Source organism: Fukomys damarensis, unplaced genomic scaffold, assembly GCF_012274545.1.
Source record: "Fukomys damarensis isolate Sample0158 unplaced genomic scaffold, DMR_v1.0_HiC HiC_scaffold_33, whole genome shotgun sequence".
Taxonomy (NCBI): domain Eukaryota; kingdom Metazoa; phylum Chordata; class Mammalia; order Rodentia; family Bathyergidae; genus Fukomys; species Fukomys damarensis.
In genome coordinates, this window is record NW_022900945.1 from 29,301,767 (window position 1) to 29,307,553 (window position 5,787).

The window sequence follows — 5,787 nt, forward strand, 5'->3', positions numbered from 1 at the left end:
AAACTTTAACGGTGCTGCCAACTTTGGAAAAAGTCATCCCAATTTACTGTGTTGAGTTGGCATTGTACAGAAATGGACAGCCATATTGGTCTAGAAATGTTAATTTATTTTTATTTTTATTTTTAATTTTTTTCCATGTGTACAGGGGTAACATATTGTACTAAATATGTAAGGTCATATCTATGTTGGTTTGACTACAGAAACTAATAAAGTATTCTCTAAATAATGAAAAAAAGAATAAGATAAGACTATAAGAGCAAGAAGCAATTTAAATATGTTCAGGGAACACTTTCATCTTCAGAATTAAGGATTATTTTAATGTTACATCATTGCCTGTTCTCTTTTACTTTCCTTTTTAGTTTTATTTTAGGATTCCCTATTTTTAATGTTCATACAGAGATTTCTTTAACTGAAATATCGAATAGTTTCTTTGGTGTGAAAAACGATAATAGTACACAGGATCCTAATGAGATAATAATGTGAAATAGGAAGTAAAGGGCTAAAGGTGTAGGGAAAGTGGGAAGGGTGGGGGAAAGGTAATAAGGGAGAGGAAAAAATATGAGAAACTGAAAAAATGGAAATAAAGTGTTTGTAAATGGGGAGGGGAGGAGCGGGTGAAGGGAGGGCAGGGACAAGGGGAAAAAATGAGAATCAAGACCTATTATGTAAAGGTACAGAATCCCAATGATGAATGTAACTGTATTGAATACCTAGATTGTACCAGTAAACTCAATAAAAAGAAAAAAAAATATATATATACCTTTTCTCCTTTAAATTGTAGGTATCAAATGTTGTGTCTCAGTGACAAGAAAGTAACTAAAACACACACACACACACACACACACACACACGCATACACTGAGACACATACACAGAGCCTTGACTCCTTGTTACTTCTGACTGGTGGCTACAAAACAATTTTATAGAGATACAGAATTGGTTTCTTATGAAGAGACATTTTTAATATTTTAATTTTTGAAGTGGAAATAAAAGTTATTATTTAATAATTATTTCTATAAACAAAACCATGAAGACAGAGATGATTGCTAAGAATTCATTTAGGTCTCACTAAGAAGGCAACCCTAGTACAAACAATAATAAACAAGTACAAACAGTACAAACAGCAATAAACAAGTTCATATAATGAATAATTTTAAGGATGGGGGTTATGTGATCCTGTGATTGTTTTTTTAGCCATTTTTTTTCTGTGTAAATATTTGTTGTAATGTTAGGTTACCTTAGAAGTGGCTCTGTCGATTCATAATAATTTAGACTGACAATGTCCCCCAAACCTCATGCACTCAGCGTTTTGGACCATGGTGTGCTAGAGCTGACTTGCTGTTAAGGTGGGCCTGGTCAGAGGAGGGGGGCCACTGGGAGTAAACCCAATAGGGTGACTTTCCCTCCCTAGTTCCTCCCTTCTATCTCCATTTCCTGGTCTCCACGAGAGAAGTAGCAGCCCCCCACCAGGCCCTTCTATCATGATGTTCTAGCCTTGGAGCAGGGAGCTGTGGACTGAAATTTCTCAATTCTGTGAACCAGAATAAACCTTTCCTCCTATAAGTTGTGAGTGTCAGGTATTTGGTCCAAGCAATGAGGAAAGTGATGAAGACCGATGGTCACAGCAATCAGAAAGAAGTGAAGGCTGGTGGTCACAATGTGTTTTTAATTTTCATCAAAAGAACGAAAATACTAAAATGTTACTAAGATGTTCTTTTTCATGTCTATTCTTTCTGACTTGACCCTCCAGTACAGGAATACATCTTCATATTTGTAGTCTTTGAATTTAATCCAATCCAAGTTTCTTAAATTGGTAGGAACAGGAGTTGATAAAGGGCTTCACGTCACAGGTGGGTGTGATTTCAGAAGGTTGCCATAATTGCTGCTTTACTCATAGGTAGACGGTGAAGATAAATGTTTTAGAAATGAACAAATACAAATAGCATAAAAATGAGAATTTTCCTCAGATTGAAGAGGCAGACATAGCCAAGTGATCATAGCCAAGTGAGACATGCCATTGACCATTTTCTTTTCCTGGAGCCCAGAAAGAAACTGGGACTTCTTTCTAGGCGATCCATTACAGCACAGGTGAAGAGATTTTTCAGATATTTAAGGTCCCCAATGAGCTGATTTTCTAGTATCAGAAGGGAGAGTCTCCTTCATAGCCATGATTAAGGTGAAAGTTTCAAAGAGAGGGACCGGGCAACTCCTGAATTCAGAGACTCTCCTGCTGACCTTGAAACACAACTGCCATGAGTTGTAAGATTGTGAGGAAATAAATTTGGCCAGCGGCAGCTTGAATTTGCAAGACTGGAGTCTCGGTGAGAACACAGACCTGTCTGACACCTAAGTGGCAGCCTACTAAGACCCTGAAACAACTAACTCATGTCTGGACATGTGACCTGCAAACACTGTAAGACAATACACGTCTCTTCTTTCGTGATGCTAAATTAGTGGTACTTTCTTACATAGGAAGAGAAAGCTAGTGCAACTGAGCAGGAAAATATTTTCATCTGAAACATATATGGGAAAGTACTTGGTATTGTACTTATAAAGGAGGTTGGGAGTTCTTGCGAATTTTGTGAACCTTAAACTCCTGAACCTTAAACCTCTCTTAAAATTGAGGAAAGAGAAATAGAACGAAATATCCCAAACCAGTGGCTAAGGAAAACTTATGGTGCTCTGCCATCTCACCCACCTTACCCCTACTCACCAAAAGAACGCAGAAAGGTTGCATGCCAAATACCTGTGACAGTCATCACACATCCTCTCCTCACCACCTCTGCATTCTCCACGAGCCCAGCAATAGCACAGCTATTTTTAAGGCTTTACAGTAGTTGCCAGAATTTCTCAGGTCCACTGTAATCTTTTTTTTTTTTTTTTTTTTTTTTAATTTTTTTTTTTTGACAGGGTCTAACTCAATAATCCAGGCTGACCTTGAACTTACTATATAGCCCAGGCTGGCCTTAAACTCTCCTCAAGTAATCCTCTGGCCTCAGCCTCCTTAGTGCTGGGATTACACGCATGTACCACCATGCCTGGCATGCTGCAGTGATTTTTAAAACATTACATATTTTTTCAAACATTCTTTTCGGATTAAACTGTGTAACAGAACTCAGCAGAACGCAGAAGAAAACACTGGACTCCAAGTGTTTCTGTGTAGGGCGGTGCTGTGAACTTCTATTACCCGAGTACAGACCCAGCTCCCTCAAGAGGCCTGGGAGTGTAGGGGAAAGTGGATGTCTTGGGTAAAGCATGGCTAGCATGGGAAACACGGCATTTCAGACAGCAGAGGCTTCCTTGGCAGGAATAGCCATGGCTCCTTTAGAAGGGGGCGGTGTGTATATGCCAGCATTTATTTACCTTTTATTTCTTTAAAATTTCACCTCTGAGTGAACCTAGATCATCTCTAAAGTGTGAGTTAACACGAAAGAAGGAATTAGACCATGGAATGAAGAGACTGGCTCTTGTCTCAAAGCTGTTTTATTTTGAGCCTGAACCAGCAAACACACCCTTGAGCGGGACAGTAGATTTTTTTCCTTCCGTGACCTCAGCTCCCACACTTCTCCACTCTTGCTCGCTCCTCAGATGCTTTGTGTCACTTATCTTTACATACCCCATATATTTTTATTTGGACAACCATTTTTTCCTTAGAAGGTTTTGTATATTTCTCTCTCCAGCCTCTGCATTTCTGATCTGGCTGAAATGTAGTCCTCACTCCAAGCTTAATACAGTGGACCCAGAAATTTTCAGGGGTTACATTCCTAGAGCATCTATGAATTGTGAAAAACCATAAATTTCAGATATAGTCAGAAAAATACCTACAAATGCCTATCTTGAAATAGCTTATTTAAAATTTTTATTGATACATTTTAGATACACATAGTGATAGCATTCATCATAGAGAATTTGTACCTGTACATGATATATCTTGATTCTTCTTTTCTTCCCAATTTCCCTCTCCTACCCTCAACCCTTCTTCCCCTCCTTATTTACAAAAGCTTTTTACAAACCCTAAATATGCTATGTCTCCTACAGTTAGGTAATTTAACTTAATGAAATATTGTATTTATAAAGCCTTAGAAGGTGCAGGTTTTTTGGTGGCATCTTTGGGAATCTTAGGGGATTAAGAAGAATAAAACCAAGAACATTCAAGATAGTTACAGTGGTACAACACCCTGTTATGATGTGGTAACTCTGGTGCATCTGCTGGAGATGGGTCACAGGGCAGCAGCCAATCAGCAGCAAGGAGAACTGAATGACACTCTCAGATTGGCTATTTGCAAACCTCCCAACAATAGAACAAAGCACAATTGCAGAGGATATTTGCGGTTTCTGCAAAATTGCAGGGGCTTCCATGGGCAAATATTAGGTTCTAAGGAAAAATCCTCAAACATATGAGGCCACAAACTCTGAACTGTGCCTTCACAGATATGTACTGTAATTATTCTCATCCGAAAGGTAATTAGATAGTAGCCATTAAAAATTACTAAGGGCAATAGTGAATATATATAATATCTATATATCATATCTAATATATATATCTATTAGGCTGAATTATAAAATTAAAGTTTCTTTAGTTGAAAAACTTAAATATCACCAAGAAAACAGAAATGATTAACTCAGAAAGGCCAAGCATCTCTTTATAACTAGTTTATCCATCCTTGTTATTTATAGCTCCTGAGTCTTCCCTCCCTTGTACATAACCAGCCACACCACAAAGTATATGCTTAATGTAACAGAGTCTTTCCATCCTTGCCTACTCCCATAGTATACTGGATCAGAGATCACAGCCTTGGTGCTTCTCGTGTGCAAGGATGTCCTTGCGGTCTTTTAGCAGGACAGTAGGTGACCCGCCGATACCGACAATTACTGATGAAAGAATGGAAATAGTGAAGTTTTAGTGATGGTAGTTAATCAGTGGAGAGACTTTGAACTCGGGCTTTGTGTCTGTGATTTGCTTGATGCATAGTTTTAGTCAGATGAACTGGATCAGATATCAAAGTATGGAACACCACTAATACAGTCAGGTATTGAGTAATGTAAATAAGTTTGTCTGGTAAATATAAAAAGGGAACTTTTCAGTTAGATGAGTGAACATTTGTTTGTGGTGAGCTAATCAAACGGGCAAACCACTTACTTAGCAGAATATGATGCCATTATTTGTAGTTGTCGGCAGGACTAGGTTCAAGGGCAAGTGAATGAGCGTAATTGGGCATTTTCCTCAGTACAAAACCTAAGGGAGGAGAACAGCAACAATCACAACAGTATACTTCAATGCTCTACTTTAAACTATCAATTTTAATGCAAAATGCCACGATAAACCAAGTATCAAAGTTTAAAAGAAGCAGCATCTGTAACAATGTGATCCACACTGGAGCCAAAGGCAAAAAAGAAAAATCCGTTTTACTGATCCTGTCTTTTAAAAAAATTGCTATGGTTTTCTCATCATGGATTTTCCCATCAATTTGGAATTTTTAAAATATTGCCTTTAGATAGCATTTATCTTGATTACCGTATACTTTGGTTCTGTGCCCAAAGCAAGTATTTCACTTGCCTCAGCCAGGTTCTGGCCATATATGAGTGCTATTGTTCTTTTTCAATGTTTTGGCTCATGTATAAACAATATTTCTCATTCTCCTTAGTTTCTCATAGTTTGGGGTCAAAATTCTACATCATACATTTATGACCAACTGACTTTCACAAGGATGCCAAGAATTTTCAATAAAGAAAAAGAAAAAAAATAGCCTTTTTTCTTTTTCTTTTTCTTTTTTTTTTTTTTTTTTT

At 37.7% G+C, this 5,787-nt stretch overlaps 1 long non-coding RNA gene across 1 annotated transcript in view; it reads right to left on the reverse strand.

Moving 5' to 3' along the window:
• Positions 1 to 3,524: 3,524 nt before the first annotated feature.
• The window catches only part of LOC104873308, a 6,609-nt gene continuing 4,346 nt past the window's right edge, over positions 3,525 to 5,787 (reverse strand). Inside the window, exons 3-4 of the long non-coding RNA XR_783433.1 lie at positions 5,141 to 5,236; positions 3,525 to 3,773 (exon numbers count right to left, since the gene is read on the reverse strand). This is a non-coding gene — a long non-coding RNA (uncharacterized LOC104873308). The remainder of the gene's footprint in view (positions 3,774 to 5,140; positions 5,237 to 5,787) is intronic.